Here is a 9,731-nt window from a genome sequence, read left to right on the forward strand (position 1 = left end):
TCTTTAATCGGGTCCTCCTGGGTTGCTTATAGGGTGTGGCCCCCGCTGCACGTAAAGGGGCCAGTCACCCTGGGGCTAGGAGGGTCCGCAGGAGGGCGAAGATGAACAGTATGAGCAGAGGACAAACGTGGGGCCCAGGTATCCGTGTTGCCACTTGTCCAGCTGCAAGGGAGCGAAGCCTGGCGTCCCAGCCCCTTTCTACCCTGGATCACGATCGCGCTCCGCTGGCCAAGAAGGGATTCCTCCGCCCTCCTCTGGAGAAGCAGACGGAGCAGCCCAGAGGTGGGCGCGTTCCAGCAGCGGGCGAGGGAGTTCTGCCTGGGGAGGCTGCAGGGTGCTTTGGGAGCCTTTGCGTAGAGATGCTCTAGAAAAGCGATGCCGGGAAGTAGCACCATCCCCATTGCTCTGGGCGTTAGACGCACTCCCTCCCCAGGTAACCTCACCACCTGCTTCGGGGGGCAGCATCTCCTTCATTACATGCAGCACTGAGCAAGGGGCCCGCTGAATTAGGAGGAGCTTTTCCCTTCCCTTCTAGCACTAGGCCTGGGCCCTGGCTGGAGACAGACCTCAGCCTTGCTGGGCCAGTGCCTTGTTCCTCTGCATTCCCCAGGCGAGGCCCTGACCACAACGTGGGTGGGACCCAGGTGGCAGTGGTGTGAGGCGGGGCTGTGAGATGCCATGGCTATGGGGGGCTTTTACCCGTCGATGCCTGATTGATAGATGGAGTCTGCCACAGACACCCTGAGCTCCTGACTGGCATCGAGAGAGAAGAGTACGAGGCTGGTTCTCCCTGCTAGGGTGGGAACAAACAGGCCAGGAGAACATGGGGAGGAGAGGGAGAAAATGACTGACAGACAGGGAATCAGGGCTGGGCACTGTTATGAAAGAGAGGATTTACCCTGCTGTCCTTAGCTCACATTTCCCTTCTCTCCTGCTGGGGGGTAACCAGTTGGATTCCACTCTCCCCGCCCCACCCCAGAAGTGGCTGCATTTCAGTGGCTGCGTGTGGCAAGGGACAGACCCTGGAGCCCTGTGCTTGGGCAAACTTCCCTTACCAGCAAAGAGAATGTGCCAGAATGAAACCTGAGTAAGGACCCTTGGGATTTGGCCTTGAAGTCGCAGCAAAAGTTGAGCAGGGCAGTCACGGGACGGGAGTGGCAGAAAGAAGTTGGATCAGTGGGGAAGAAGGCGGAGCAGAGCTCCACCCAATCTGGTCCCGAGCCTCAAAGCGTCGTTAGGCTCCACTGAGATCAATGGCCGTTAGGAGCCGAAATCCCTTTGAGGGTCTAGGCTGCTATCCCTGAGCCGCATGCAGCGTTCCTGCCTGATTGCTGTACCCCGGGTGTGCACACTCCCAGTCGGGCAGCCCCCTGAGGTCTGCACTCCAGAGGAACGGCTCTGCTTGTTCACAGCCCAGCCTTGCTTTCGTCCTCAGCCTCCGTTGTCCCCAGGCATCAGTCTGCATCCCGAAATTAAACGGATGGAGGAGGAGCCAAGCAGAGCAGCTGACTCAGAGCCAGCACTGCCATAAGGGACGGCAAATCCAGCTTGGTGCCAAGCCCCCTCAGCGCCTCCCAGAGCCAAGGAGGGCTGTGGAGGCTCCAGGAACGCCCAGTGGGGCAGCGCGGTCCAGAGGATAGAGCACTGGATGGGGATTCAGGAGACCAGGGAGCTAGTACCAGCTCTGCTACTGCGCTGCTATTTGACCTTGGGTGAGTCACTTCCCCTCTTGGTCTGTTGAGATTGTAAGCTCTTCCGGGGAGGGCTGCCTCTTCTTCTGTGTTTGTACAGCGCATGGCGCAGTGGGACCCTGATCTTGGTTGGGGGCTTCTTGGAACCAGCATAATAATGAGGAGCTCCCAGGGTCAGGTCCTTGTGCTCTGCTCTTATTCAGGTATAACTCCCCTAGAGTGCAATGGAAGTTTTGCCCGAGTAAGGACCGCAGGCCAACATCCCAAGCGGTGAGTTAATGCAGAGGTGCCGTGTCGAAGAAGCATTCCAGGCACGGCTTGCTCCCTTTTCAATGCACGTCACTGGCTAGTGGATGTATCCAGCCAGGGCTCTTTGTACAAAACTGCCAATAGCCGCTTCTCACACGCTTGGGCTTGGGGGATGGCTGATTAAAATGCACCAGAAACCAGAGCTGTAATTACTGCACTGGGTAAGAAGGGCTTGAGGATGAAAATTACTTGGAATTGAAAAATTGGCTTGGAAGAGGCTGCCAATCCCATTGGGTGGGGCGGAAATGAGCACCAATTTGCAAGTAACTGATTTTGTTCTGAGCTGCGGAAGCTTTGGGGGTTCATTCGTATTCCGGTTGCAGGGAGCGAGCTGGAGTGCGGCCCAGCGGGGACAGAGGAGTGGGGGGTGGGGACAGGGCAGGGGGTGAGATGGAGCCGCCTTTGAAGGGAAAGCTCATGAGATATGTCTACACTACATCTTGGACATCGTACCAAAAGGACTGAAGGTAAAAAATCCATTACAATCTACACACCACACAGACTACGCTGACAGCTTGCGCCACACGCTCTCAAAGAAACTGCGGAACCACCTGATCAACATCCTCTATGGCAAACAGGGAAAGATAAAGAATGAGCTCTCAGAACTGGATACTCTCATAAAAAACCAACCTTCCACACAAGCTTCCTCGTGGCTGGATTTTACTAAAACTAGACAAACCATTTACAACGCACACTTTGCTTCTCTACAAAAGAAAAAGGACACTAAACTTTCTAAACTACTACATGCTACAAGGGGCCACAGCAATGGTTCCCTCAACCCACCCAGCAATATTGTTAACCTATCCAACTATACTCTCAGCCCAGCAGAAGCAGCTGTTCTATCTCGGGGCCTCTCCTTCTGCCCCTCCACCCCCACGAACATGATACAGTTCTGTGGTGACCTAGAATCCTATTTTCGATGTCTCCGACTCAAGGAATATTTCCAAAATACCTCTGAACAGCATACTAATCCACAGAGGTCTCCCTACCAACACTACAGAAAGAGGGATTCTAGGTGGACTCCTCCTGAAGGTCGAAACAGCAGACTGGACTTCTACATAGAGTGCTTCCGCCAACGTGCACGGGCTGAAATAGTGGAAAAGCAGCATCACTTGCCCCATAACCTCAGCCGTGCGGAACGCAATGCCATCCACAGCCTCAGAAACAACTCTGACATCATAATCAAAAAGGCTGACAAAGGAGGTGCTGTTGTCATCATGAATAGGTCGGAATATGAACAAGAGGCTGCTTGGCAGCTCTCCAACACGAGTTTCTACAAGCCATTACCCTCTGATCCCACTGAGAGTTACCAAAAGCAACTACAGCATTTGCTCAAGAAACTTCCTGAAAAAGCACAAGATCAAATCCGCACAGACACACCCCTGGAACCCCGACCTGGGATATTCTATCTACTACCCAAGATCCATAAACCTGGAAATCCTGGGCGCCCCATCATCTCAGGCATTGGCACCCTGACAGCAGGATTGTCTGGCTATGTAGACTCCCTCCTCAGGCCCTACGCTACCAGCACTCCCAGCTACCTTCGAGATACCACTGACTTCCTGAGGAAACTTCAATCCATCGGTGATCTTCCTGATAACACCATCCTGGCCACTATGGATGTAGAAGCCCTCTACACCAACACTCCACACAAAGATGGACTACAAGCCGTCACGAACACTATCCCCGATAATGTCACGGCAAACCTGGTAGCTGAACTTTGTGACTTTGTCCTTACCCATAACTACTTCACATTTGGGGACAATGTATACCTTCAGATCAGCGGCACTGCTATGAGTACCCACATGGCCCCACAGTATGCCAACATTTTTATGGCTGATTTAGAACAACGCTTCCTCAGCTCTCATCCCCTAAAGCCCCTACTCTACTTGCGCTATATTGATGACATCTTCATCATCTGGACCCATGGAAAAGAAGCCCTTGAGGAATTCCACCATGATTTCAACAATTTCCATCCCATCACCAACCTCAGCCTGGTCCAGTCCACACAAGAGATCCACTTCCTGGACACTACAGTGCTAATAAACAATGGTCACATAAACACCACCCTATACCGGAAACCTACTGACCGCTATTCCTACCTGCATGCCTCCAGCTTTCACCCTGACCACACCACACGATCCATCGTCTACAGCGAAGCTCTGCGATACAACCGCATTTGCTCCAACCCCTCAGACAGAGACAAACACCTACAAGATCTCTGTCAAGCTTTCTTACAACTACAATACCCACCTGCAGAAGTAAAGAAACAGATTGATAGAACCAGAAGAGTTCCCAGAAGTTACCTACTACAGGACAGGCCTAACAAAGAAAATAACAGAACGCCACTAGCCGTCACCTTCAGCCCCCAACTAAAACCCCTCCAACGCATTATTAAGGATCTACAACCTATCCTAAAGGATGACCCAACACTCTCACAAATTTTGGGAGACAGGCCAGTCCTTGCCTACAGACAGCCCCGCAACCTGAAGCAAATACTCACCAACAATCACATACCACACAACAGAACCACTAACCCAGGAACTTATCCTTGCAACAAAGCCCATTGCCAATTGTGCCCACATATCTATTCAGGGGACACCATCACAGGGCCTAATAACATCAGCCACACTATCAGAGGCTCGTTCACCTGCACATCCACCAATGTGATATATGCCATCATGTGCCAGCAAAGCTGCTGGGGCTTCTCACCCTGGCTCCCAGCCAGGAGCCGGGTCCAGCCACCCAGCTCTCCAGGGGACCCTGAGACAGCTGGGCTGTAGCTGCCTGGCTTACTTGTCAATTTCATGGCTCCTATCCTGAAATTGACAAGACAAGGTAAGAGACCCTGTGTGTGCACAGACAGGGCTTGGCCCTAACTACGCTGACATAAGCCTTACGCCTCTTCTGTCGGTGTAGTAGGCACTTACACGGGTGGGAGGAAGGCTGTAGTGAAGACGCTGACATAATTAGGTGGACATAAGCTGCCTCCTGTCGACCTAACTGTACAATGTAGCCCAACACAGGCCATCTCAGTGACATCCTACAGGGCGCGGGAACGCACTCGGTGTGAGCGTGGCAGGAGGGAAGACTCTAGGGCTTAGCAGCATTTCCTTCCTAGCCGATCCATCGGTATCTCTTTACTCTCCTCACCGCTCCTGCTCTGGGGCAGCTGCCGGGGCAGGCTCACGGTAACTGACACTCCTACCTTCTGAAGATGCCCAGATGCCTTTGGTGGCAGAAAGGAGCAAAGAATACTTGTGGGTGCCAAAGCACGTTTAGTGGGTGAGGATCTGGGGGGGCTAAGGTGGGGGTGTTAAGCCCCCTTTACCCCTCCTGGAGTCGGGGCTGTGTTGGAATCTGCACTGAGAGTTAGGCAGCAATGGGAGCTGTGCTAATTTACAATGCTCCCACGTGAGGTGCTCAAAGCCTGGAGTTGCTGAGATGCCCCATAGCAGGTCTAGGCTTTGCGGGGCTCCTTCTGCCCCCTCCCACCCTCCGTATGCCAGGGAAGCCTCCAAAGACAGCCTGGGGCTGTCTTGCTCAGTTCCTATGCTGGAAGCATTCTCTCCAGGAGGGATCTGGAGTTTTTAGAGCCCCTTTACATCACTCCGGCCCCTTTCCCCGGTGCAAAGGGGACGCTACGGGGGTGAGAATCTCAACCGTAATTCTCACTTTCATCCTTCCCCGCTAGGAAATTAGTCATGAATTTCTTCTCCACACACCACCTACTCTGCAGTCCTTTTGCGAACAGGGCCTTGCAAACATGTCCGGTTGGAAATTTGTACCATTAGGGTACGTCTACACTGCAGAAAGAGGTGAGCTTCTAACTGGGGCTAGCTACCTCGGGGCAAAACAGCCGTGGAGACAAGGCTGAAGCCTGGAGCCCCCCAAAGCCCCGGTCCATCCTATGAACAGGATGGCTCTGAAAATATAAGCCCAAACATTGGTGGAGCTGGGCCCACCTTCCTGAATATTGGTGGAGCATGGGCACCATAAGCTCATATCTCACCGCCTACATCCACAACCTCCCTTGGGAGCCTGGTCCAGAGCTTAACTCCCCTGAGAGTTGGAAAGTTTTTCCCTAGTATCTAACCTAAATCTCCATGGCTGCAGATTAAGTCAACTACATCATCCTGCTTCCAGTGCTCAAGGAGAACAATTGATCACTGTCCTCTTCAGAACAGCCCAGTTCACTGTCATGTTGGCTAGGAATCAAACCCAGATGAGCGGCTTGGGGGCTCGCTCCGGTCACCGCTATGCTCGTGACATGCCTCTAACGCTCACGGGAAGTGCTTCTGACAAAGGTGTAATTTAAGATTAAATAGCAAGCAGTCAGCCTCTCCAGCCAGAAGCTGGCAGGTGAAATTAGGAGGGCAAGAGGGGAAATTGAATGTGGTTTTCAATCTGACTGGCAGAGGATTTAAAGTGCAGGGAGAGCAGTGGTTACCCACTAAGTGGGTCTCTCCTCTGGAGATGGTGGGTTTTTTCAGAGGATTAAATTGGGTCAAAAAGCATTTCACGATTTCTGTATCCAGTTCTGACTCCTAATGCCACCACCAGGGAATGCTGGAAATGAAGATCTGGACCCCTGGAAATTCAGCCTGGTGAACTGAAATGCCTCCCCCAGCGCTCGCTTCCATGGGTTGTTTGAAGACGACACTGGCTGATCGGTAGGGTAGAAGAGATCAAACTGCAGGGGCCCGATTCTTCCCCTATTGGTGTAAATCAGGAATAAGTCGAGTGAGCGTGGAAGGAACACCGGGCCAGATTCTCCGCTGCCCTGCAACTCGAATTATCACCAGAGCAAAGTGGGTGTGAAACGTGACCTGCCTGTCATACACAACTGTGTAGATTTGCTGTATTCTGGTAATCAGCTGCCAACATTTCATGCCAGGGAGGGCTGCATTGCAATGACAGGTGGTGTAGTTCCCCACCACAAGCTTTGGGATACTATAGCGGGAACAGATAAAAACTGGAGTGGAATGGAAGGCCTCTCTTACTTAGACTGTAGGGACCACCTTTTTGTTCTGTGTTTGTACAGCGCCTAGCGCAACAGAGTGCTGGGCCATGACTGGGGCTCCTACGTGCTATGACAATACAAACAACAACTTACAGTGGAGGCGTGGCTGAGGTGCTGGCAAACCTGTATTAACAGAGTAATAGACACAGGCAGCTGGAGGGCTGCGTTGCACACGGCTCGTCTGCACTGAAACAGGTTCATGCTGCTGAGGCCACCTCCTCTCCTGTCCCCCACCCCACCCCACCCTCCGATTGTCTCTCTCACCCACCTATTGCACCCTTGCCATTGCCCTAGGACTCCAGGCCCTGCGTGAGACGAGCCAGGGGTTAGGGCTGAGCCAGCCTACTGCTCGGGAGACACAAGTTTGAGCCCCTGCTTTGCCGCAGATGTCCTGTGTGTCCTTGGGTGCATCCCCTAATCTCCCAGTCCCCCTGCTGTACAATGGGGATCACAGCACTGCCCTTGGGAGGATAAATGCATTGACGATGGGGAGGAGCTCAGATATGGTGGTGATGGGGGGCCAGATACCTACCACAGCTAGTCAGATTATTAGCAGGTATACTTCAGTAGCACCTAGAGGTGGTATGGACCCTGGGGCACTAGGCGCTGCCCAGACACACCGTGAGAGACCGTCCCTGCCCCAAGGAGCTCACGGTCTAAATAAACAAAGGGCGGGAGGGGAAGCCGTTTGTCCAAGGTCACCCAGCAGCTCAGTTCCCGGCTCTGTGCCTCAGTTTCCCCTGTTTCAAGCAAGGTGTGTCATTTGACTACACGTCTGGATGGTGTCGAACGCAATGAGACGCTGACGCCAAGTCAGGGGGTCTGGGCGCTGCTGTAGTGTAAAGAAGAAATAATCATCCCACGAGGGACGTTGGTAAAAGTCACCTTAATATTACTCCTGCTCTCCTTGCACAGTGTGTGCTGCACTGGCCACACACTGCGATTCCTCTCTCCTCTCGCCCCCTTTCCTTGTCGGAGCCGCTCCGGCACACTGTCCTCTCCTGCTGTTTCCCTGCCAAGTGCAGGAGAGGAAAGAATTAGCTGGGGGAGCAGGCAACAGGTTTGCGTGGCAGGGAGGGGGGCTCTGCGTGGGCTGATCAAAACGGAGCGGTGCCGCGAGATCGGATCAGAAACTTGATGGAAGCAGCAAAAAGCAGAGCCCAGTGCGAGCCGTGGCTCTGAACGGGAAGGCGAGGAGAGGCCAGGAGCAAGCACCAGCATGTCTGAGCACAGCTGCTGCAGCACGGATGAGAAACTCCTGGCAGGAGGCAACAGGAATATCTCCAATCACAGCCTGGTGGACCTGGTCTCCTTCCTGCCTTTGGACGGCACCAAAGCCACCCGGATCGCTATCGCTATTGTCTACTCCACCGTCTGCACCTTGGGGGTGCTGGGCAACCTGCTGGTGTTCTTCCTCCTGGGCTCCAGGCACCGCCGGAGAATGTCCAGCATGACTTTCTTTGTGCTCAACCTGGCGGTGACCGACTTCCAGTTTGTCCTGACCTTGCCCTTCTGGGTGGTGGACACGGCCCTGGATTTCAGCTGGCCCTTTGGCAAGGTCATGTGCAAGCTGATCTCCTCGGTCTCGGCCATGAATATGTACGCCAGCATTTTATTCCTCACTGCCATGAGCGTGGCCCGCTACTGCTCTGTGGTGTCGTCCCCGAAGGCCAACCAGGGCTCCTCCTCCAGGTGCCTCGCTAAGGTGGCCAATGCCATCATCTGGCTCTTTGCCGCCATAGCCACCTTGCCACACGCCATCTTCTCCACCACCCATAGGGTCTCCGGGGATGAGCTCTGCCTGGTCAAGTTCCTGGAGTTGAAAGACATCAACCCCCAGTTCCTGCTGGGCTTGTACCAGACCCAGAAGGTCCTGCTGGGCTTTGTCATCCCCTAGGCCATCATCTCAGCATGCTACGTCCTCCTCCTCCAGTTCCTGAGCAGGATGAGGATGAGCAGCAGCAACCCCAAGACAAGGTCCCGGGTCACCAAGTCGGTCACCATCGTGGTGCTCTCCTTCTTCATCTGCTGACTCCCCAACCAAGCTCTGACGGCCTGGGGCATCTTCATCAAATTCAACCTGGTGCCCTTCACTGAATCCTTCTACTACACCCAGGAGTACATCTTCCCCGTCACCGTGTGCCTGGCTCACACCAACAGCTGCCTCAACCCCATCCTCTACTGCCTGGTGAGAAGGGAGTTCCGAGAGGCGCTGACGGGACTCTTGCTCAAGGTAACCCCTTCCTTCAGAAAACGTGCCAGCAAAGCCCTGCCAGCAGAGTGAGAACTGCCTGAGCCTCTGTCCTGTGCGTGAAGCTCCGCTCATCTCAATTTAGAGGTGTCATGGCTGAGGCACCAGATTAGGACCCAGGACAACTGGGGTCTCTCCCTGACTCTGTGCCTCCGTCTCCCCTCCCACCTTTTGTCCGTCTTGTCTATTTAGATTGCGAGCTCTCCGGGGCAGGGACTGTCTCCTGCTTTGTGTATGTACAGCGCCTAGCACAAAGGGGCTGCAATCACTACATGCTATCCGGATACATTTGGGGCAGTAGCGTCTGTTCATTCAGCCCCCTGCACTATGGGGAGCTGACTGGAGTCTTTGGGGGCCCCTGGAATACAAATAATGACACTAAAGGGGGAGCTGTGTATGTGTGGGGGGATCTAGTAATTTTTTTAAATGTATGTGGGATCCAAGGGTTTAGGGGACA

At 53.7% G+C, this 9,731-nt stretch overlaps 1 pseudogene across 1 annotated transcript; it reads left to right on the forward strand.

Moving 5' to 3' along the window:
* Positions 1-8,242: 8,242 nt before the first annotated feature.
* On the forward strand, positions 8,243-9,337 carry LOC311513187 (relaxin-3 receptor 1 pseudogene; annotated as a pseudogene). Its single transcript has one exon. The product of its transcript is annotated as a relaxin-3 receptor 1 pseudogene (transcript).
* Positions 9,338-9,731: the final 394 nt, after the last annotated feature.

This window comes from Lepidochelys olivacea (assembly GCF_965140295.1).
Source record: "Lepidochelys olivacea isolate rLepOli2 genome assembly, chromosome: 25".
Classification (NCBI taxonomy): domain Eukaryota; kingdom Metazoa; phylum Chordata; order Testudines; family Cheloniidae; genus Lepidochelys; species Lepidochelys olivacea.